Source organism: Dermacentor andersoni, chromosome 11 (genome assembly GCF_023375885.2).
Source record: "Dermacentor andersoni chromosome 11, qqDerAnde1_hic_scaffold, whole genome shotgun sequence".
Taxonomy (NCBI): domain Eukaryota; kingdom Metazoa; phylum Arthropoda; class Arachnida; order Ixodida; family Ixodidae; genus Dermacentor; species Dermacentor andersoni.
The window spans coordinates 87466411-87490387 of NC_092824.1; the positions used below are offsets into that span (position 1 = coordinate 87466411).

Consider the following 23977-nt stretch of genomic DNA (forward strand, 5'->3'; position numbering starts at 1 on the left):
CAATGCTTTCGCATTCACAATTCATATAAGAAGTGCTTAGGTGTCCTCGTATTTTTCAATGAAAAGGTTATAAGCAGAGCAAACATGGCGTTGTTGCGGAGGAGTTCCTAGGTGAGGTGGACATACTTTGCCGCTAATAACGTGAACTTCAACACTAATTCACACACACAAAAAATATTAATTTATTAGTGCCGTGGGGCAGTTGTTTAAATGGCGAATTTGAAAGCAGTCACATTTTAATGCACCATTCTTTTCTTTTTACCTTGAAAGTCGCACTTAATTCGAGATAGTTATCGCCGAATTTAAACGGTAAATCTGGGCAATATCGAAAGCGAGCGTCGCAGGAGCGCAGAAATGGTGGCCCCGCTACCGTATCAGACCGAAACGCCCCGTGACGACAAGCGCAAGCAAGTTTGACACTGAACGTCCCGGCCAGTCAGGCTTTGCCGCGGCATGATATCGTTGAAACTTCGCCCCACACGTATTTACGGGGTTGCCGTATGACGCGAAGCGGGACGCCCTCATTCTCGATATTGACTGGATTTGGCCTTCAGTTTCGACGGTGAATATATGAAATTACGTGCGATATTTCGGATTTCTAAAGAAAAAAATGGGCATGGCATAAATTGGGACGCCCTACCAGTTTTTCTTGTAAACAACTGCCTTTAAGTTAATAATAAAACGTTCACTAACAATTTTTTGTTAATTAGTATTTTGAGAATTGCTTTAGCAGCGGCAAAGTGTTTCCGCCTCGCCGTGGCGCTTGTATGCGAAGAGGATAGGTCTCTCACGGTCATAACCTTCTTTATAAAAACAATCTGTATTGTGTAAAAAAAAAGACATCCCGTACGCTGGCGTGTGTTACCTGAAGGAACTCGAAAACACGGTAATTGCAGCTGCGTGCCGCTTACGGCACCACGGTTCAAAAGATGCTCATTTTTCCCAAACGGAACGGTAGCGCCATCTGTCACCGAGCGGCGTGTTTTGCTGTGCTCTACCGTAGCAGTAACATATGGCGCCACCGACATCGAGAGCTGCCATTGTGTGACATTTGGCTAGGCCACCATCCTCTGATATCGAAAACCAGTCTCAAGAAGACCGCCGAGATAACGCCCGAACTTTGTTGCCCATGTGAGATAACGCGTAGCTAATGTCTACAAAACCATTAGTTTTCCGGGAAGGGAGGCAGACGGGTTAGAAATGGCTTGCCTTGGCAGGCCTTGGCAGGCCAGGTACCGCCATGTCAGGTAATGACGTAATATCCGTTGCATCCTTGCGACGGAAGTCTGCAAGAGATCTCTACAACAGTATCTGCGGTAAAAATATAAGCCTACCATATGCTAATGGTTGTTGCTGCTAACGAACGCCTTTGCACAGCTAATAGAACATAGATGTCGGAACTATAGACTTTATACTCTATTTCAGCGTCACATGATGGCTCCACTATCGCTGTTGCGGACATCTGTGTGTCTGGTGCTCTGTAAACTGCAATAACGTTTACTAAATACCGTAACGAAGTGGTCTTACCGATATCTTACCGAAGAAGTGGTCCTACTGAGATCTTGCGGCCACAAAGTGCCTGCTACAGAGTCAAATTTCTCTTTCGTTCTTTCTTCCCTTTTGTTTTATGACGTTTCCGTCGAAGCAAGTTCACAATGAAAAGCCAATATACATTTATATTTAGTTTGTTGGTGAATCCTTTATCAAGCAACTGAGTATCACGAAGCTTTTGTACGATCTAGTTGAGTTCCACGTCACCATGTGGCGCCACCGTTGTCGATTCTCACGTTTGCGTCTCTGGTATGGCGGCATTCCGTAGAGGGTGTAATACACGCGGACATCCTGTCGCTCTGTCCTATGGGCTTGCAGACTTATATCGTTGCTATATAGCCTCCCATGATTGTGGGTGTGAACTGACACCTCTGTGTGCGTCTGCTTCACTGTTTTCAGTTTGCGGCGTCTTAGCTCTAGATGCTCCTCTCTTTACGTCACACAAACAATAGAGAATTTTAGTGCGTCCGGTATTCCGGCAAGTTCGGGCGGTTTGCCGGTTTAGCGGGGGCGTAAACGTGAGCGGCTAGATTGTTGGCGCCAGCTGGCGGTGCAAAGCTCAACTACATAAACACAGAGACAATAACTATATTCTTAGCTGCTGGCGTAAATTTTCGGCAGCGGCGTAATCGTGTTCACAATTACGCCGCTGCCGAAAATTTGCACCAGCAGCGAAGCAGACTATAGTGGTTTACTGCAATTTTAGCTCTGTATTTGTCTGGTCGAGCTCTACGCCACCAGGCGGCTGCACCGCTCCGGCCGCTCACATTTGCGCCCCCGCAAATCCAGCAATCCGCCCATACCATCCCCATTTGCCGGAATAGCGGACAAGCTAAAGGTCCCTATTATAGAGATTTAGCATGCCCGGTATTCGGGTAAACGCAAGCGGACTGGGCGCTTTACCGGATGAGCCGGGATGCAAACCTGAACTGCCTGCACGGTGCAGCCACCTGTTGGCGCAGAGCTCAACATGACAAACACAGAGCTAATATTGCAGTAACCATGTGTATTCTGCTTCGCTGCTGGTGTAAATTCTCGGCAGCGGTGCGATCGTGTTGCTGCTGAAAATTTACGCCAGTGGCAAAGTAAAAATTTGAAGGACGCTTAAGCTCGCCTTCAAGAGCGGAACGCGAGAGCACTCAAAGATCCCGGACGGCTTCCCACGCTTTCAGGCAACTGCAGCTTATGTAACCGTAACGCTTACCGGGAAACGCCGGCGCCGAACGCTATGCACAAAGGCGAGCTTTCTGGCAGAAACGCGGCCTCGTGCGTGGGCACCGATGCGCGGAGGCGAGTGCCATCTGGCGGTGTTGCAAGGAACTGGGCGAGCCGCTCTTTGATTGGTACAAACGCTGGAAAAGGGTTTCTGTTTGAGTTTCCGCGTAACAGAATGATGTTTTCTTGTCTGTTCCAATTGCAGTCCGACGCTATCATGTCTGTAGGTTGCGTGTAAGTCGTACTTTACGATTTGTCTGTCGAATCTTACTTTGAGAAATAAAATTAGTTCAGCAAATTGTCTGCGCTACACGGATGACTTCCGTGGTTGGGTATGCGTGGTTCGGTATGATTTTCGCGAAAAGATGGCCGATGTGGGACGCCGACGCCGGATTTTCTGCGACACGGGGCCCTTAACGCGTTAAAATACACTTTGTTGCTGCAATATCAGCTGTGTTTGTCTGGTTGAGCTCTGCGCCGCCAGGTGCCTTCATCTGGCAGGTCGTTCACGTTTGCGCCTAGGCTCGTATGGTAAAACGCCCTGCCCGCTTTCGTTTACTCGCTAAAAGTCTTTATCAGCCTTTCCTCATTGCATACCTTTCCCACCCTTTCATATCTTTCTCCTTAAACGCACATTAAAGCGAAACAGTAAATAAGCTCATAATGGTAAACTATTCTTTCTAAACTCTACTTTCGTTAATTTCGCAGTAATGGGTTGGTTATTAGAGAAGAAAATGTAAGTCAAACTTCCCTTTCCAGAACTTCGCGCCGATATTCCAGCGCTTGTACATCAGTGTGACGTCACTCATTTGAATTTCTTCTTTTTTAACGTGGACAGGCCCAAACAAGCGTTCTCGAAACATGCTAATCTTAGTCTTTGGCTTTTTAGAATACAGTGCAATCCATATTTACCAATATAAAAGTGACTACGCCTTAGCAGACGTCCTCAAAATTCATGGCGTGACAACGAGCGCGTGAGAGAATTTTAAGCCGGCGTCGAGGCTTCGTTATTGCGTCTCTTCTGGTCTACCAAGCCTATTATCACGGCAAGAGTGGCTCACTCTTTCTTTTTGGTATTGACGAAGGGTAACGCACCAACACGGTTCAAATTGTTTTTCTCTTTAGTGCCCCTTTCTGGTTCTTGCACTCCGTTAAGTGAAGCGGCCCATTAACCAAGCCAGGTGAGCTGGTTACAGATCGTAAAGGGCTGAGTTAAGCAGGTATAGGTGGCGCTGGCATGCTCGCCGCCGCGAGACGCTCATTACCACCGTCCATGTATCTATAGGGCCATTACCTATTAGGAGAGGGGTATCCTCATCGGCGTAGCGGTTTTGCTCCATGTATATATATAGTCATCGTGCCTCTACGCTGCGGGTTCGCATATTGCTGTTTGGGTTCAGAGAAACAGAACTAGTTCCACATCGGGTGCCTTTCTTCTACATGAAACTGCAGTGTCCTTCAGTGACCCCCCCCCCCCCCTTCTCCAGCCCTCAAAAAGAAGTGATATAAACAAGGGTGCACCTGCATTTTTTTCTTGGTTTTTGTTTTCCTTTGTAAGTGTACCGCTTCTTTATAGTTACATTAATGAAAGTTCCTTTTATATTCCGTAATTCGAGCACTCTAAACCGCAATTGATAAGGCTAACTGTGAATTGTATAAAAGAAATTTAAAAAAATGTATTTGCACTGAATAATCGGCGTGTTGCTGGCGTAGTCTTCAGAAATAAGGGGCGCTGGCTACTCGACTGTGCAGCGAAATTTCTTCAGTCAACTCATGCGAAGACGTGACCAGCCATCCACGATATTCCTTGTTCCTTCTTTTGTTTCTTTTTTAAACCAATTAGAAATGAAGCAGAGAACAAGATCGTACCGTTGGTTACTTAATGAATTATTGGGTCGAACGTGGATACCATATAGTCGCCAATATTGTTTCTCTCTTTTTTTTTTTTTTTTGTGGATGTGAGGAAGACAGCTGCCCCGAGGAAGAGGACGTTTTGCTTTTAACCGTTCCGACCCGCGATGCGTTCGATTATGAACGTATATCAGAACCTGCGCTCCTGAATACGTTCACGTCATGTGTATACCTTTTGTGACGGTTATGAACGCCCAAACGTCTATCAAGATCCGTGACCACTGTGAACATCTGTAACTATGAACGCATCAATGTCTGTGAAGATGCTAACTGACTGACTGACGCGGATGTTGGCTACGAAACATCAGCATTCGGGCGTCTTCGCATGTGAACTGTCCCAGAACGTATACAGGGTGTCCTAGTTAACGTAAGGCAAAGTGTTTAACGAAAAGAACGATTTAAAAAGCGCGGTGCTGGATGCGATTTTAAGACTCACGGTATTTGGTTGTCAGAACGCTGACAACCGAACACCGACCGTATAGTGTTTATGCATATCTTGCACCGTATTTTTAAACTTTTTTTGTATTCGTTGAACTGCTTGGCCAACGTTAGCTAGGACACACAGCCATAACCGGCCCGTCCGATTCGCGTCTACCGAGCCAGCTGCCTCGCTCACATATACAGAATCGCAACACGCGCCCTTCGTCCTCCAAAGCCGCATCTACGCGCCTATGCAGACCTCTGCTTTGTATGGAGTAAAAAAAAGTTATCAGCAGCGCTGCGCAGTGAATCAAGGCGGAGGAATTTTCAATCGCTCTCCCGGCTTTATCTTGTTTTCTTTCGGCCCTCGCGGCTCGCTCTATGGGAGTGTGCGCTTTCGGGACGGCGTCTATTTATTTCTACGCGCCTCGCCCGTCGTCCGGCGACTCTTAGACACCTCCCAGGCCACTCTCGGGAGGCCCGATTAACTTTACAATACCAACGCCCCGGGCCGCTCCCTAGATATTTAAGAAAAACGAGCCACTTTACCCACAGTCTGAGAATAGGAGGAGGAGGAGGAGTTGGAGGAGGTGGGCGACGGGGGCTTTGAAAAATTGTCCGGGTTCACACCCCGAATCAACTCGTGCCGTATCTACGAGACGAGCGACGAGATTAGAAGAAAAAAAAATGCGCTTATACGTAGCCAGGAAAGAGTTTAAACGAACGCCGGTCATCGGAAGGTGTTATGGGAGGGCAAAAGGCGTTGCACGGACCGGCTGCTGCTGTTTCCTACGCGTCCGTATGTATATATATATATATATATATATATATATATATATATATATATATATATATATATATATATATATATGCGGCGGAATGCAATTTTCGAACGCCTACGACGACCCTGCGGCCGCAAACATCGAGTATCTTTCTCGTACAGGGGCAGCATGATTGGGGGAGCAATCCCCCTTTCCCTCGTACCAGGTTCTCTCTCCCACATCCGAAAGTGGCTTTCCTTCGTCCAAGTTCATCACGAGGCGGATCGGAAGCCAAGGGCTGGCTCGAAGAAGGGGTGCTCTATACGAATATGCTAGAGACAGAGAGAGAGCGAGAGAAGTGAGTAAGAAGGAAAAGAAATCTATGGAAGCCGAGGGAGAGGGCGAAAGTGCGTGGGCACGGCCGAGCGTATATGTACACAGTGTATGGGAAGCGGCGGCGCCGCCGCCGCCGCCGTCGTAAGGGGTTTGTTCATTAACGGTGCGTTATTAATTTGAGTCGTCAACTGGCCGATTCGCCGGCGCGCAATCGAATCAGGCACGCAAGAAAAGTCTCTACCGCAGCGCGGCCAGCGCGGTTTAACGATTCATTAAATTTCTTATTCCTCTTTCTTTCTTTCTTTCTTTCTTTCTTTCTTTCTTTCTTTCTTTCTTTCCTTCTTTCGTCTCCTTCATTCTCGGCAACCGCCTTGTGCGGCGCTGCTCTTTGAAGCAGCAGCAACAGCAACGTCGACTGGTGGAGGCAGTGGTTCGAACGAGGGGGGGGGGGGTTCGGTGGTGCGCACGTCTATAGGGCACATAGCGCTTGTGCCGGTGATGGCGAACTGGCTTCGGGTAATCTGCGTCTGGCCGGGGTAATAGGTAGCCGACGGCTGCGGCCATAGGCCACCGCTTCCTACTCCGCCCCCCCCCCCACCTCCACCGGCAGCCCCCCCTCCACGCCCCTCCCCCCTTACCTCTTCACACGCTCACGCAGATTCCTTCCGTCCATGATCGGGTGCTTATAACTCTAGCTCGCTTGCGCAAGAAGCGCGCCCTAACCCCGGCGGAGGCGAATTTAGCGTGGCTTTTCGTCTTTGCCCTTTTTTTTTTTTTTTTTGCGTGCGCGTTTGCATTCACTAGAGGGTCTGAAAACGTGCGTGTTCTTTTGCGCGGTGCCTTGTACGTGTATACACCGCGCGGAACGGTTTTATGCGAGCTCGAGCGCGGCTGTCGTGATTCGCGATTCTTGGCGCGTTCCGTCGTGCGCGCAGGCTTCAGCAGCGCCACTTGAAATCGACACGCTTCCGGCTTATATATTGGAAATATGTATACGAGAAAGTGCGGGCAAAAAAAGAAAAAAATGGCTCCCCAAGATTTAATGACTTCACCGACGCTCGCAATCGTGCGCAGGGCCTTCCTCCGATACCTTGGCGTCGTGTTTGTAAATAGGGGCGAACTTATTTGAAAAAAGGAAAGAAGAAGCTGCAAAATATAGCCGTCCCGTGGGTACTCACAGCCCTCCCAAGTGTAACGGTCTTTTCATGCCTAAAATTTTTGTGTGTTAAACTAGTGTGAGTCCCTTCCAGACCTGTCGCAAGCATCTTATAGCGACTTGTTCAGCGATGGATCCGGCCTTTACTCTCTTGCATACGTATTTGTCGCGACATGTGCACGAACTTCGCTTCGTCTCTTATTCTGGCTTGCTTCTCGAAGGCAGCACCTTGAATAATTACGTACAATTAAAAAAGAAAAACGGCTGACGATCGTCATTTCCAGAGATCCACACAAGCGAGAATGTACCGGCATGCGTTATAACAGAGAGAAACTGTTGACGGCAAACGGAGCCGAAGATCCGCGTATACAGGTGAACGAACTGTGTCAGTCAGCCTCTCTCGCGTGCTTTGGCGTTGAGTGCGTCTTCCTCAAGCGGCAACCTAAAGACGTCGCTTCACAGACCGCGCGCGCCCAGAGAAACGACACGACAACGCGTGCGTATACGTCAAGCAGCAGTATCGCTGCGCGGACGTCCGTCAATCGCGCGCGGCTTTTAATTTGCGTCCATTCTTAACCTGTCTTCTCGTGCTCTATACTTGAGCTCGTATACCTCCTTGGAGTCGTCGATGCTTTCGGAGCTGGGCGTCTTCTTGTTCACCCACCCTTCCGCGGCAAGAAAGTGACTGGCACGTGGACAACGCGTACTCAGACTCAGCGAGTGCGTGTGTGTGTATCTAAAGGCGCTCTGGTTTCTGTTACTTTGATTCGCGGAACAGCCGAGTTCGAACACGGTTGGAAAGCTGGCGCGTCGTGTCTGTCGTCCGGTGCTGTAATCCTAATAACACACTCCGCCTGTCTCTTAAGCTGTCCGTGCGTCCGCCAGAAAGCGCGACGGCGCCTGTTCCTCAGCGCACACGCCCCTGTCTTCCGTTTCAATCACCACTGTGACGACCGCGGCGCGCCGCGGACCGGCCGTCCGTCTTTTCCCAGACGCGGTCTCGCGTGTTTGGCTGTATGGTGCCTCCCCCCTCTACACACACACTCTTCGCTGGCCAGTTGACGGTATAGCGCTGCCGTTTCATTATGTGACCATCGGAGAACGGAGACAGCCTTGCTGAGCGCCCCTTTTCATCTATCCATCCTGTCATCCTGCGACTTTTGAGGCAGGTGAGGGCCCGAATAACTTTTCCAAGTTGGATCTTTTTTGCTGACTGGCACGTTACGGCAGCTAAAAAAAATCGTCAGTAATAAACAGTGCTCATTTATAGCATCAAAAATATATCAGGATAGAAACGACATGAAAATGAGAACGAAGAAGAAAAAAGTAACAGACGTAATGCAAACTGCACAATCAGAGCAATCACGCAACAGATTTACGCATCAAGAAATGGGGTGAGTAAAAGGAACCTCAAATTGCAGCGTCGTAGCCAGAGGGTGGCACCCTGGACACGTGCCTCCTGTATTTAAAAGAATTTAAAGTACTTAAATAGACGACTTGAAGCTTGGTGTGGTGGAAAAAGTAATGTTTAACGCAGGCCCGGGAAATTGTAGAACAGTCTGCGGGAAAGGACAAGGACATGAAATTTTGCGACGTTTTAACTAATGTCAGGACAGTCGAAATTTCCAATTCTAAACCCCAATCGCTAGCGGTATAGATAGTATGTTAAGAGTTTTGGAGGTAGCTGGTTAGCCAGAACATCCCGTGTCCCACGCTATGGTGCGGTCTAGCCGAAATACCAGAAATCCAAGAAGGGGTTGGATATTGTGCGCGATTACATTAACAGATCTGCGAGCCTTAATGATACCCATGAGCCGACTCTTTGTGTACAGGTTGTTTTGTCGGGATTCATTATTTAATTACGCAAAACGTAGATGCCCTTACTGGCACTACGTAGTCGGTCGGAATTCTACCATACTAACCGGTGCACCGTACGAAGAAACTCTAGGATCGAGCTCAATAATGTATCGCGTTACATGTGGCATTTAGTGTATGTGTAACTGTGCCTTTCCGGGGGTATACGTGTTTATATGTTGGTGCGTGAGGACTCGGGCATTACTTACGTTGAAAACGTGCTCTGTTTCGTTTCTTACATGTTATCGCCCCGGTGGAATTGTGCCGTGATTATGACTCAGTGTTCGTATCGTCTCTTGTCGAAATAAACTTTTTCTAAACTCTCGATATGTACGATACTTTTTGTAAGACAAGAATTTATGCCCCCCTTCAAACGCAATTATTTTGTTTTGTTTACATACCACTGTTAGAAGCAGCATTTCCATGAACGTGCACAAAGTAACCGTCTCCTCGTGCTTGATATGCCGTGAAAACTGTTTTTCTTTGCATAAACACAAACATGAAGATGCAAGATCGCGTGGCGACTGGATGTGACGTGAATGCCACGTGGACGCTGCGTGCTGGATGTTCGCGTAATTTCGCGGCATTCGAGGCGGGCTTCGTGATCGCTTTTTCGTCAACACGACATGATTAAACCACTGTCAAGCAATTCTGAATGCATCTCGCATCGTATCCGAGGTGAATATGTTACGTAATCGCTTTCATATTCTCGCCATGAAGAAGACGGCTAGCGAACTGAAACGTAGAAGGACGAAGTTTGCTGTCATCATCCCTATTGTTTCACTTTTTTATGTTACGTTATTTTATGTGAAAATTTTTAACAGCATTTTTTCTTCTAATTTCTAAGCTACATTTCTTTAACTCACGGTCTGTTATGCAAATTTAGTTTTTGATTTAATTCTAATAAACGTACTTGAAACCGCCAGTATTTGCCAGTAATGAGCCAGCATTTGGAGACAAGACAAGCTGGCGCCTGTCTGTGCCATGTTTTAAGGAGTTCAGCCTTCCGTGTTGGTCGTGTTGCTTTAGGCTGTGCACACGTAAAATGCTGGCGGCGGTTTCCCCTCGTAACAACATTTGCTTTTGAGATGGATTGAAGGCAGCGTGCAAAAGAATGTACGAATTTCCAGCTGTGTACGCACAAGATATTGGATAAGAATCCTCGGGGAAGCATATCCTTTGCCGGCAACCATGAGTCGCATTCAGCTCAGTGTGTAAAAAGGGCCGAAATACCGAAAACATGGAACACTATACGCGTACTTTGTGTAGCTCTGTGTGGTCCATCGTGATTTCTTGGGTAACTTAGGATTCTTGATCCCTGATGTAGCTGCTGCAAACGTGTTCTGCGAGCGTTGGCTACTCTATCGGAATCAGAAACACGCCTTTGATTAAATGCGGTGCCCTTCTTTGGCTCTGCCCTCCTCGAGCTTCCGCGGTGAGCCTTCTGCGAGTCTCTCCCGCGAAGGGTCACTCACATTTGCTCAAGCCGCGTTGAGACTGCAAACGCATGCAGCTACCCACCCGCCTTCACCGCTGAATGTAAACCACGAGAGGCCAGGTTCATTCGCATGTAACGTGCCCGCCCGGGGAACGTCTATATATACGCGTAGTGGGCCCGTAGCGATGGGGCGACCTATGGGAAACGTCTTGTTCAGCTCGTCTCGAAGAGGGCACGCCGAAGGGGGCCGGACGCCCACGCTTCACGACGCCGCCATATTTCACGATAGCCCGCGTCTTGCAGCTTGCACAGGTCCGCCCATGACGGCCGGGCACCAGCGGCAGCAGCAGAAGCGAGGGCATCGGCATCGTACCCCTCTCCTACCCCCCTCCCCTCGCGTAGCCCACCCCCACCAGAACCACTCGCAGTATACCTCTACTCGTTTACCGAGCTTCTTCAGTGGAGAGCGCGCTCTTGAATTCCGCGCCAGCAACACACTACTGTGCGCGCCGGGCATCCAGAGGCCTTCCGTGTGCGTATGCCGCTCGTTCGGCACATCGGCCGTCAGGGGCGCGCATACCAGATGCACGAGTCGGGTCTCTTCTCTACGCGCGCCGCCGCCCGCTTGCCGCTAATTGAGGCTCATCAGAAGAGAGGGACGGCGCGGGCGCGATCGTGTATTATTCGCACATGCGCTATGCGAACGCTGTACGCGGCAGTCATGCTAAAACCCGGGCGCCCGAGCGGTTCTTCCCTGCCACCGGCGGCGAAGACTTTTACGTGGGCGTTGGAGGAGTAGACAGCGACGGCTCGTAGAGGTATAGCGCGCGCCGTCTGGTAGACGTCCAGTATATGCGCACGGAGAAGCGAGCCGATTCTGTTGCACATACCGGAAGCGCCCGCTTGGCTCCTTGACCGCGCGGCCTCCGCCTGCTTCGCCGGTTCATTCGTTTGAGTTACTGCTGCTGTTGCTGCTGCCTCTGACCGGCAGACTCTCCCGTATGTTTGTAAATGCGTGCGTGCGAGCATGTGCGTGTGCTGTGCGTGAGCCTGTGCGGCCTTTCTTCTGAACGAAGCAGAGGGCTGTACTGCGGAACGTACCTGGGTGAGGTGGGAACCTTTGATAGCGCGCTGGTTACTTTCTGTTTTAACTCTGCGTTGAGGCGCCGCTTCTTTTTTTTTTTTTTTCGCGGCCGTTCTACGCCTTTAAACAGCCTGTGAGACATGGGCACCAGGGCAATTGGGCAGGGCACGGAGAGAAGGAGCGGGCACTGTACGCCAATTTTACTGGCAGGTAAACTCGTCTACTTGCCATAGTCGGGCCAACAGCGAGCTGTTTATAACGATTTCCTGACTTTCTTCTTTTTATAACCGTCTGTCAGGTGAATATTACCTTAGTCACAAAGCAAGCGAGTAGAATAAGTCAGGGGACAACGTTCCCGCTTGCATCTTTCAAGTTTCCACACCAGTACTGTGCAGCGCTATAAACATATAAGTGTACGTTTCCGGATTTAAACGCAGTTAGCCCGATCTCTGTGGTGGAGCTCGTTCCTGCGTGGTCCTACTGCGCAGCTTTCGTTGGTGAACGCGTCTCGCAGTTCTGATGAACACTAGCCCGTCTTTGGGGATTAACCTTGCCGTGTCCCTGGTCTGGGCACTCGACTCTTATAATTTAACACGCCCTCCGTGTTTTATTTTTCTCCGTCTTCTTCTTTGTTAACCGCGCGTTAATTCCTAGACGTGACAGTGAAGTACACGTAGCTTCCTCTTCCATTTTTAATAAGTCACCTCTCTCTCTCGCTCTCTCTCTCTCTCATCTGTCCCACTGTCTCCCACCTTGCGTGCTCCTCCCGCTCTCTCCCGCCACACGCGCTGCCGCAACCAGCTGCCACGGGCTGCCGCCGATCGTCTCTTGCTCCTTCAATTCCCGCATCGTCTTTTCGCTTACTCTGCTTCTCCCGGTCCATTGTCGTCGGCGCATCTTCCAGCAGTGCGCAACCGCGACGATAACATAGAAGAGGAAACAAAAAAAGACAAAAGGACAGCAGCGGGACGGCGTGTATACGCCGGGACCGGACGATCGCCAGAACGGAGCCTGACACAGGCGTACACACGCTGTGGGGGCTGCGTGCCCTCCCTGCTGCCTTGCCGCGTATTATACTGGACCACGGCATCGCCCGCTCGCCCGTCCGCTGCCGGCAGCGAAGGCGTCTCGGGCTGTACGCGCCGAGCGGCAGCTCCGTCGGCGGTGTCCCTATAGCGCGATCCATCAAGGCTCACGCCCATCGCCTCACCCCTCCCCTCCCCCCCCCCCCACCCCACCACCCTGAGCTGCACGGCGGGGATGCCGCCCGTTGCTTGCTTGCTGCTGCCTTCGCGTTTCTCGACCACCGCGCCGCCGCCGCGCGATGCAATGCCAGACCGTCGAGGAGCTTTGCTGGCTTCTGAAGCTGCTGCTGCTGCTGCTTGCTTCTGCAGCCGCGGAGGAGCGTCTTCCGTTTGCGTGACGGCTCGCCCCGTCGCTGGTTGTAGGGGCTGCGTGCCGACACTGCTAATTTCTGGACATATTCTTCCGCCCTCTGTTTCTTTTTTGCTGTGCGTCCTTTATCTCAGCTCTTATAGTCATTCTCTCTCTACCTCTTTCTGGATTCGCGATCACCCATTCTTTCTTTTACTTCGTAGCCGCCTCCTTCCTTTCTTTTTTCTTGCCATTTGACTAGCGCTCGCCGTATGTCCTATGCCCGTGGGGTACCGCATTATTTCTCCTATTGGTGCCTAGCGCTGACGTCTTCGGGGCCACCGTGGTGATGGACGAAAAGCGTTGGAAACAGTCATTGTTATCGGATTCGCTTATCTTCGTGTTATCTCCAGCAACGCAGTTCATGCTGTGATTGGCGCTCTATTATGTCGCCCGTAACCTGATGTGCAAAACTGTGCGTAGTTAACAAGGTAATGCGGAGTGCTTGCGCTGCTAGTATATCAGCTTGCTTAAGCTTGACAATAAAAGCGGGTTGCAGGAGTTAAAGTAAAAACAAAAACAAATAGAAATATATACTCCTTGGTTTCCTTCTTATCTCTCTCTCTCTCGGGTTAGCTGAACCTGCGAAATCCGACACTTGTGTTTCTACACCTTAGGACCACCCTGTGCGCGCTGTTCGCGAGGAATTACGGTACATCGGGCGCGCCGCGAATAATCGACTTGGCGCGCGTCGTTGTTCTGATCGCCACGCAAGCGTGGCGCGTTCTCGAGATTGTGTCCGAGACGTTCTCGCGACTTACTAGACTCACGAGACGCCCTCGCGTGCGCGCGCGCAAAAGCGGGTTCGTTGTCGGCGCAGGTTGTCTGTAGGGGGGGGGGGGGGGGGTCGCCCTGGTGGTTCCGGATTAAATTATCGCGAACGCTGCTCGCGCTACCCCGTCTCTATGCCGCGCGCGCGCCCGCCCTTTGGAAACGCTGTCATTGTGCTCGCGATCGTTATCGCCGCCCTGATTACCGCGAACCCGGTCTGTCCCTTTCGCTCGCGCCCTGTATTTTTCTGTCTGACCGCTCGCTTCGCCGCCGTACACGAGACTCTCCTCGAGGCCTTGCCTGCCTCGGTCAGCTTCGCGCGGCGCGTCAACTGTCTTTCATTCTTCTATTTGGTCTCACGCGCGCGTTGGGTGTGCCTCGCGAGTGAATGTACCCCTTGTGCCGCTCATAACAAGCCTTCGACTCGTATTAATTAAGCGCCTCGTACCGTAACCTGCACTGGCGTCTTTCGGCGGCCTCGGGCCGGCTTGTTCTTGGTACTTCTCGGTGTCTTCGTTCCGTACAACGCCCAGGAGTCAGGGCATCGATGCATGTGTTCTTTACCGTAGGAAAAAGAAAGTTATATATATATATATATATATATATATATATATATATATATATATATATATATCTGTCGCTCCCATTTCAGTGAATAGGCATATCGAAAACAGTGCCTCTGGGAGCACATAAAGCGACATACTGCGTTTTCTTTTTGTCCGCAAACTTTTACAGGCCACACTCTTCACAGACCGCATGCATAGAACATTGTGCATCTCCTTTCGGAAATCTTGCACCACGTAAAAAAAAAAAAAGAAAGAAAACAGGTGCTCGGCGAGCACTGGTGATGACTGCCTCTTCATGAACCCTTTCAGCTACCACACGTCGACGAAGAACGAGTATACATATGTACAAAGAAAGAAAAAATAGTTCATTGATTTGTGGTGATCCCTTGGTAGTCTTTCGCTTCTAGTGGCTCCTAGCTCCCCTACTGATCACCAAGATTAATATCCCACAGTGTTTTACTCTCCCGGCTCCCAACAGATACACCAGTTACTCCCGTCACACTCTGAGGGTTCCTCCCACACTGCTCTCGCCATTCAAATATTATTAATAAAGATATTTTACTCTCGCCCTCAAGTTGACGCTTTACCGAATCCTTGCGCGGTGTGCCGCACCTCGCGTTCGCGGATGGTCCATTTGTTGACGAACTAAAACCTCAACTAAACAGTGCTAAAGCCCGTGAGGTAAGTCAAAGTATTTGTTAGGGCTAACTTCATTTATTATTTCTTTCCCACTCAAAGTGAACTTTCTGAAGTGGGGAGGGGATGGGTCATCGGAATAGAGACGAGGAAAATATCACGTAAAGTGAAGGCTGAATTTCAGCACCTTTATACGCTTCTGATAGGTGTATTCCTTCCGTTTTTACGTATACTTGTATGCCTCCTCAGTCGCAGTTCGTTAAAAAAAAGAAAGAAAGTGAGGTACGCAGAATTCAATCTGGGCTAATAATGCCACTTTCGGTTGACAAAGCATTATTAACAAAGCTTCACATAGCATAACGTAAACGTATGAGCGATTTGCCGGCAGGGGTGAAGAAAAATGTGGCAGGACAGACGCTCACGAAGAACCGACGTTTACTGGAGAATTGTTCACGGAAGCAGTGATTCGCGCGTCCACAGTCGAACACATCACCAGATGTAGTCGTACAGGGCCAACAGGGCTAACGATATGTTACGCCTACTGGCCCAGCAGGCTACGATTGCGAACTTCACCTAGTCTTACTAGATGAGCTATATGGAGTGACCCGAAGTCCGCGACCCAAACTTTGAGAATCACTGACATTGAGTATCGGCAGTAAGGGGTGGGTATAGAATTTTCTGCCTCATTGTATCTGTATGGCTAAATGGCTTTGCCGTTCGGTGACGGTAGAGCAATAAGTATAAAGACATCCCTCGTTTCTCGCTTCAAACGCTTGATGACATTAGGTTTTCGGCGACTGAAAGCTCTCCGAAACGGAAGGGCTTCGATTTCAACGATCGCTAATCGTTGAGGCTTTCCTTGCATCCTTCGTTTCACGAGAATCTTAGTTGCCGATTTGCCTTCGCATGGGACAGACATATCGCGGAAAAGCAGACAGGCTTTCGATATATCCTCAATCTCCGTACATCTCTCTTATACAGTGGCGCCGCATGGAGCCATCAGCAAACATTTGCTGGCTCGCGTAACCACCGTGTAGTAGCATACGTCGTCGCAGTCTTAGCAGCGTCTCCTTCAGACTCACCGAACAGCGAAGAGCAGGGCGGTCGACGACCGATTCGTGAAGTGCGTGGCTCCGCACCTGACCGCAGGTCAAGTCGAATGAAAGTTTGCCGAGTAGCCTCCTGCACCAAGAGTTGAACAAACAATATAAATTGATTGATCGATTGATTATTGGTTTATCACAATACATGTGATGGGAAGCGAATGGAAAAAGTCATTCAAGGATAGCTTGAGGGAGTCGTTCACCCATATAATGGCAAAGACAGCACCAGAGGTAGAAGCGTTTTTGTTTAGCTAGTCATACACTTTCACGAAGCTAATGAAAACAAGCTAACATAAAAAACGTGAAATGCACAATTCGCGACATTAAATTTTTGTGTATTGTGACTAACCCTGCAAAGCAGTACAGCGTGTTACGTCTCAACACCATGCAGTTTCTTCGAGGCATATGCGGGTTATGGATAGCATGGGCGTGGTATTGCAACGGAGTCCACGATTTGCTCCTGATTTGCTCCTGGACAGTCTTCAGTTTCCCTAGTCGGTTCGCCTAGGGAAGACGACGGGATTAAAAGCAGATACTTTTTTCTAGAGTGATAAGAGAAAGTCCTGATATCAACTGAGACGTTTAGCTAGCTCCTGCATGGAGCGGGCTTCCGTACTGGAGCCGTGTAACTAAGCCAATAAACCCTTTTTTCCTTCATTTTCTACAACTTGACGTCGTAGTCGATGGGCTTGGTGGATTCCATGCCCTGAACGCCACCCTATAGACGCAACAAGCGGTGGTGTTCAGTTTGTGTTTCCGTATGGTGCAAGACTTCTCTGCTCGTTTCTGGGCTATTCGTACCTGCCTTTAAATTGCTTCACGACTGCTTGGTGTTTGGGCCAGTTGGCGCTTCTGGATGAAGGCGTCTGGATGAAAGAGCGCTCGCCAACGTTGTCCTCCCGCGTTCGCGTCGCTCCGTCGTGCCTCGTTGTGTTTGTGACACGTCTTCGCCGCAGCGACGAGACTGCGGATACCGCTGTGCACACACTGTCATCTGACTGTTGATCTGCAACCCTGACTGTCAGATAGCTTGTGAGGGTGCTAGTCCAGCACGTTATAATTAACCCAGAGCACACTGCATGGTGCGTTGTGCATTGTCCTGCATGCCAGCAGTTATCTTTTGAAGCGCCTCGAACGCGCTGCTCTTTCTAAGAAGCAATCCTCGTGGATGGAGAAGTAGCCGACCAATCGCTTTCGTGTAGCGATGAAAGTACGCACAATGGACGACATTGAAATGGCTGCATTCTAGGCTATAGGTGGTTTTAAGCTATATATGTTTGCGAACGCTTAGCACCATTCCATTGCTTCACGTGTGAAGGGCGCACGCTGGCGTCATTCTTGGAAGAGGCCTGTAACGCTCCATTAGTGTAGCTTGCGGTGTCGCCAAAATCACCACCGTCTCACTCCGGAGGTGCAGCTCACGCAACACGGACCGAATGCGAACCGAGCGCTTGGCTTCTAGCGGAAGCCGCAAGCACGTCCTCGGCGGGGCGTTAGCTTTAGTTGGCGCACCCGTATTTACGAATTTGCTGTGTACTCCATCTCGAAACCGTCGCCGTGCTTTCATTCACTCTCCATTTACTCCGACGTTTCGCTCTGTCTGGACGAATAGTTGCGGTACCACAGTGCAGTGGTTAAAGGCCGACGCTTCCGCCTTTCGAGTTGCGACAAAAAAAAAAAAAAAAAAGAAAGAGGAGGAGGAGGAAAATGAAAACTACGCATTTTAGTGTCTCATTACCAATTACACTTAAAGGGGCCCCCGTTTCGCACGACTTGTCCAACGTCGCCAAAGGAGGAAAGGGGGAGACTTAACGTGTACGCGACAATCGTCCAGTGAAATGATTACAACGGCCTTTCACTTGTCCCAAGCGAGTGCGTTCCATTCGCAACGGAGGGACTTCGAGCGTGCACGAAGGGGGGTGCAGGCGGCCTTCTATTAGAAGTCTCTTAATTGCGAGTGCGCGCGTTTAATACACGGCCGCGCGACGGCTTTGAGCCTGCCTTCTCGAAAAAACCATTCGCGTTGTACGGCCGTAGAACCGAGGGAGAACTTTGCAGTTACACATACCCCACCGCCTTCCCCTCTACCGGTCCTTGATCGACGTTTTATTCAAATTCGCCGCAGTCCCAGCGGCGCGACCGAGACGTCGCGGGGGGGGGGGGGGGGGGGGTCGTCCCCGTGAACCGAGCGCGGTTAAAACTTTCGCGAGACTCGAAACAGGCAGTCGTTTGGCTTACGTGTGTGTCTCTCTCTCTGACCGCAGTCACTTTAGGTTCTGCCTCCTCTCCCCCACGGTCATTCCCTCCCCCCCTCGTTCCTTTCGGAAAGTACAGGTATGGCGCGCGCGTACACGACGCCCTGAAAATAAAGGGGGAGAGTACTTACGCTGCGTTTATGAACGCATGTGCCAACCGCATCAGAGCTCCCTTTGACGCCGGAGTATTATAAGCCTTGCCCGCCCCCGTTGGGCCCCCCTTCGGTCTTCAGCGGCTGTGGTGGTCCGGGGCTGTGTCACCGTCGCATCGACGTTTTCGTAATTAAGTTGCGCGCGATGCACCCCCTTCACCCCTCCCCGGTTTTAATTAATGGGCGCAAATTTTAGCTTACGTCGGTGTGGCGCTGGCATATACCATATAGGTAAGCATGCTCCGGGGCTGTATATACGAAGACTGCCCTGCCCCCCCCCCCCCCCCCCCCCCTGCTCTTCCCCGGGCGCAGTCGCGTCGTGCTTGAGCTCGTGTTCACTTTCAGGCCCACTTTATACCACGACGGTCACTCCCCCTATATAGTGCGTGTGTGTGTGCGTACGTGCGTGTGCGTAACACGTGCCGAACAGTTAATGATTCTATCCCGCCTGGACATCGGCCTCGAAGCTCCGGCTCGTTTTAATTTCTTTTTCCGTTATTTTGTGTCGCTTCGGGTGCATCTGCGTAATGTTACTTTTCTTTTTTCTTTTTCTACGGCTGTTCTATCGCTGCTCGCTTCAACAGCGCGTGCACGCGGGCTCGTGGTGTGTTTTGAGGAAATAACGCGGCCGCGTGTTACGGGCCTGAAACAACTTTTCTGCCGCCGCCGTTTATTTACTTTTAACAAGTCGCCGCCAGAGATGGCGTGACTCGGGATCGTCTGGGTGCAGCCTGGAATGCTCCAGCCGGTATCCTCTGCTGGACCGCGCTGTGCTTCTCCAGCGCCTGTTTTTTCCGTTTCGCTCGCGCGCGTTTTCTATACTCTCGTATTTATGAAATTTTTTTTATACACTCCCGGTCGCATCTGCTTTAACGGCTTTGTGGGCGCAGCGTGAGAAGCGAGTGATACTATACACCGCGCGGCGCGCACGCAGCACGCCACGGTTGTGGCAAACGACACCCGAAATAAATGATTCCTCCTCGCCCGAGGTTACAACGGCGGCGCTGACAACTTTGATGATGGAAACGTTGTAGCGTGCGTGCTCGGGGCTGCGTACCTCTCTTCGGTTTGGATTGGTTGAAAAAGTTGCGAAATACAACAACGACGACGACGACAAGGCAACCACGTCTCCAGGCAGCTTGTCCCCGATGCGAACCTCGGAGCAGCTGGGTCGCAGGTGCCTAGGACAACGCTTAGAACACCGTACAGCCTGCAGCAGCTAGTCCCTCTATGTTGGAGGTTTATTGGTAGGAATACAGAGGTCGGCCTACGCGTAGATATCCAATCTGACCTGCTGCTTTGTGCTGGGGAACGGTACAAAAGAGGGCTGGTGAACGACTGTCACTACCATAGGGGGTACGATGAATGCTGGACGCTAACACAGCATTGTGCTCTAATCACAGCCTTGAGTCGCGAAGAAATAATGCCACATTCCGCACTCAGTAACTGTACTCTCTGAACTGACGTTTAAGTATCGATTCCTGCGGCAGCACTTTGTGCCGCGGTGGCACTTTCGCGAAACGCGTTTCAAGCGCTAGCTTCTGCTTTAACAAAGCGTCATCCGTAAGAAATTCCAAGTCGACACATTATGCGACACGATGTCACCTACAGGTTGCCTGGCGTTCCAGTCGCAAGCCATTTCTCGCGAAGAAACGAAGTTGCGGTAAAGTTCGCATTGTTTGTCGTACTGTCAGCTAAGCATTCGCAGTGGCAAGTGGACCGGGCGAATGCGGACCACGATCGGTTCAGCAATTTCTCACGAGTCGAGTCCATAGTTTCCGATTCTACGTAGATCCATAACACTTCTCGTTACTTTCCCACTTCCTTGTCGACTTGAAAGAAAAAAAAATTTTTTTTCAGCGCTAGTACCTTAGGTTTTATTCGTCGTCCATTCCACGAATGGACGATCGTTACGGATTGCATTGTAACGTGCTGTTCTCTGGTGTTGGCTATTGCCTCTGAGAGCAAGATTAGACCGGAAGGCTTTCTGTGGGAATGTTGAGGGCTGTAACGAACGGATTCTCATGATTGTATCAGGTGTTACATTGTATTCTTGCTGTTGCTTCTTCTGTCACCGTTACTCCTTTGAAATAAATAAATAAAACTCTTTCTCGGTGACCTAACGTTCCCGGACGTTCCGCCCCGGCGCATATTTCCCGCCTTTGTTTCGTCCGCGGGTTCGGCCACGCCAATGATTATAAGGCCGCCGCTGCTATACCCGTATATTCACGCTCCCGCTTGTCATTAGCTTTAATTCCGGATTCAATGTATGCATCGTCTCCCTTCTCTCATCAGAGCCGGCTCCATGCGCAATACACAAACGTACATATACATACGCCTATGCATAGCGCCCGCAGCACTCTTTAACAAAGACTTCGGAGTTAGATTAGGCCTGCCGCAGGCGCGTCTCGTGGCCAAAAAAAAAAAAAAAAAGACGGCATGAAGCCGCACGCTAAAAAGTGTCAGTCCAAGAAGCCGAGGAAACGCTTAATGCCGTGGAAGACGGAGAAAAAAATATTAATAAAGAAGGAGGCTGAGGAGGTTGCCAAAAATGAAACGTTTGAGCGGAGAGGGAGGGGTCGTGCCTACATGCAGGAGATAGGGGCCTTCTTTTGTCGCTAGTGGCGAAAGTGTGGCCGGAAATGACTTATGTTTATTGTATGCTAATTGGCAGGAAGGGACCCGGACGGGAAAAATACCCAGTAATAACGATAATAAAAATAAAAAAAAGAAGAAGACTGTAATACACGCTCGCTCTGCCATGGGCCTGCAATTTGCAATTTAAATTTTTCGACTTAACGACCTCGCTCGCTCATTTGCATGTCGACGACGGTGACGACGAGCGACAACTCCTCGGCTCGGCCTGCAGTGGTCGCTTCTTTCGGCGTATGTTTATTAATTTTTTTTTCGGGTTATCTGTCTTCATTCCCAGATTCATTAATTTTTTTCTTCTTCTCTCGTCCGGAGCCTTGTCCCCATTTCTACAGCTATCCTTCTTGTTTCAAGTTCCTAAACACCAGCACCGTTCGTCTCGGTATGCGTTGATTATATGCGCGAAAAGTATAAGGCGCGTCTCTTTGTTTAAGAAACTCGGTTTTCGTTCGCAATGCTTACTTTACAGCACCGAAATGAGGCGCGTTAATATTCCGCTAGCCGTTACTCTGTTGTTCTTTTTTCTGTTTTTTTCGATTATGAATTTCGCTCGTTACTTGATGGGAGTGGCTGCTGCTGCCTCCGAAGAAAGTGCGCTGAACAACGGTTGTTGGTAACGTCAAAGTTCTCGCGCACTTGGCTTCCTTATTCCGTTATATCTTCTCCCTTTCTCTCCTCTTTCTTTTCCTTTACTTTCTGTCGTATAGTGCGTAGCTTGACATTTCTTGAACACTTAGTTAAAACCGAGGCTCTTGGAGCTGCAGCTTATTCACTATGTTCGTATTACTGACAATGCGCAACCAGAACGTAAAGAAAGAAACAATCATGGCTGAACGCTGGCTTCTACTCATCTTTCTTTTTCTTTCTTTCTTTCTTCAACTTTTCCAAGCCCAGGCCAAGTCGAAGGAAGCAAGGGCGCGGTATATTCGAATGAAAATTAATTTCTCTGCCCTCCTTCCCACGTCGCTTCTTGTTATGGGGCAGCCTATATATTGTCCATTTTCTTCATTTTCTTTTCCCTTCTTTCTTTACTTCTGGTTTCCTCCGACGTTTTTCTTCGCATTAACAGCGACGATAACGAGCAGTTCAAACTCCCAGGAGAAGGCGAGCGCGACAAGTTTTCGTCTAGGCCTCGACGGCAAAAAAGTGGGTTGGCTGTTAACGTGCGAGGTTTAGGCCGGGTGTGTGTGTGTGTGTGTGACGGAGTAGAATTGGGGGGGGGGGGGGGGGGGGGGGGAGTGAAATGTTTTGAGAAGTTTCTAAGCGTATAGAGCAGGGGTCTACGACGGGGGAGGTGGAGGGCCGAGCACAGGGAGCTAGGGGTCGTATAATAAAGGACACCCCTCCCTCCCTTCTGCGGCCACTGCCGTGGAATGAGCGTGCCGAGGAAGCCTGGCCTTATGTAAATTGGGAGAAAATTTATATATCCGGAGGCCCTAAATGTCCTCGTCGTTCGTGGTGGATGATGACAAGTTTCTGCGCCTCGGCTTCCCAAACGGCCCGCCGAGAGCGTCTAGTAGAACAGTGTGCTTGCTTATCGTCTTTCGCTTTTCTTTCCCGTTTCGAAAACGAAAATAAATAAATAAAAAACACGGGCGAAGAGGATTATGCGAAGCCGGTCTACCCCTAGGGCTTGTTTGAACGAGGGTCCGCGCTTCTTGCCTTTGTCGCCCGTGTGTTGTGCGTCTGTGATAAGAAATTAGCGTCGTAAAGTTTCGGCCGCGGTATCCGTCTTTCGAGTTCTTCTCTTTCTTCCTTTTTCACTTTGGCGCCCCTGTATGCAAATCGCGTAGTCGGCTTTTCCTGTACGGCGTTTTTTTCGCTGCAGTTCGTATCTGTTCTGTAGCTCGCTATTCATGCCACTGTCTTACGTTTTCTTGTTGCCCGAGTTGGCGACGTTATGTCAAGTTCTGTCCTTGGCGGCAGTGGGCGTGCGTGGCGCTTGAAAGACGGCAGGAAAATAAATTACGTTTGCAAAGTGGGGACGAGGAGGCGAATTGAAGCAAGGGACAACGCAGGTGCGCGACGCAGCGAGCTGTTGGCGTTGTCCGCAATTAACTATGCAAACTCGTCGCTTCGGTCCGGCGGAGGGGCGAACGGTGAAACGTGACTTTTGCCACTCAAAAAGTGAAACAGGTAAGGTTTGGAGGGTGTTAGGGGAGGCGGGGCGATGGGGTGAGGGGGGAGGGGGATTGATGTAGATGCGTCCTTAGTGAAGAAATATTTGCTCATCCACCTTCCAAAGAAGGTGAAAAAAGTGATTCGAAGAACAAACACGTCACGTCCGGCGAATCCGTGCCCGCCGGATCCCACTCCTGCAGTGACTGATGGCGTCGATAATTTCGTTTTATCGAGAACGCTTTGTAATTGCTTCCTTTCTTTTTCAGGCACCCCTCATTTCGTGAAGAAGGAGAGGTAGCTCTTTGTTAGTCGTACGTGAGCGCTTGCGGGAGGAATGGTGCGTCGATATGCACAGGCGTACACTGGCGCAACTATAGAATCGTGGCTGCCCCATTTCGCTCGCTAACCCACACCGCTGTCTTTCGGTCTCAAGGTTGCGCCTGCCATTATTTCGTTCCGTCGCTCGTTTGTTAGGGATGCGTAGTCGTAGGCGGCAGAGAATTGGGAGGTTTGAGGAATCGGGAAATTTGCGGGCTGGAGGTCGCCTGCCGCTAGACAAGG

At 50.1% G+C, this 23977-nt stretch overlaps 1 protein-coding gene across 2 annotated transcripts in view; it reads left to right on the forward strand.

The window, feature by feature from the left end:
• The window catches only part of LOC126517416 (uncharacterized), a 371746-nt gene that overhangs the window by 125220 nt on the left and 222549 nt on the right, over positions 1–23977 (forward strand). The window lies entirely within an intron of this gene.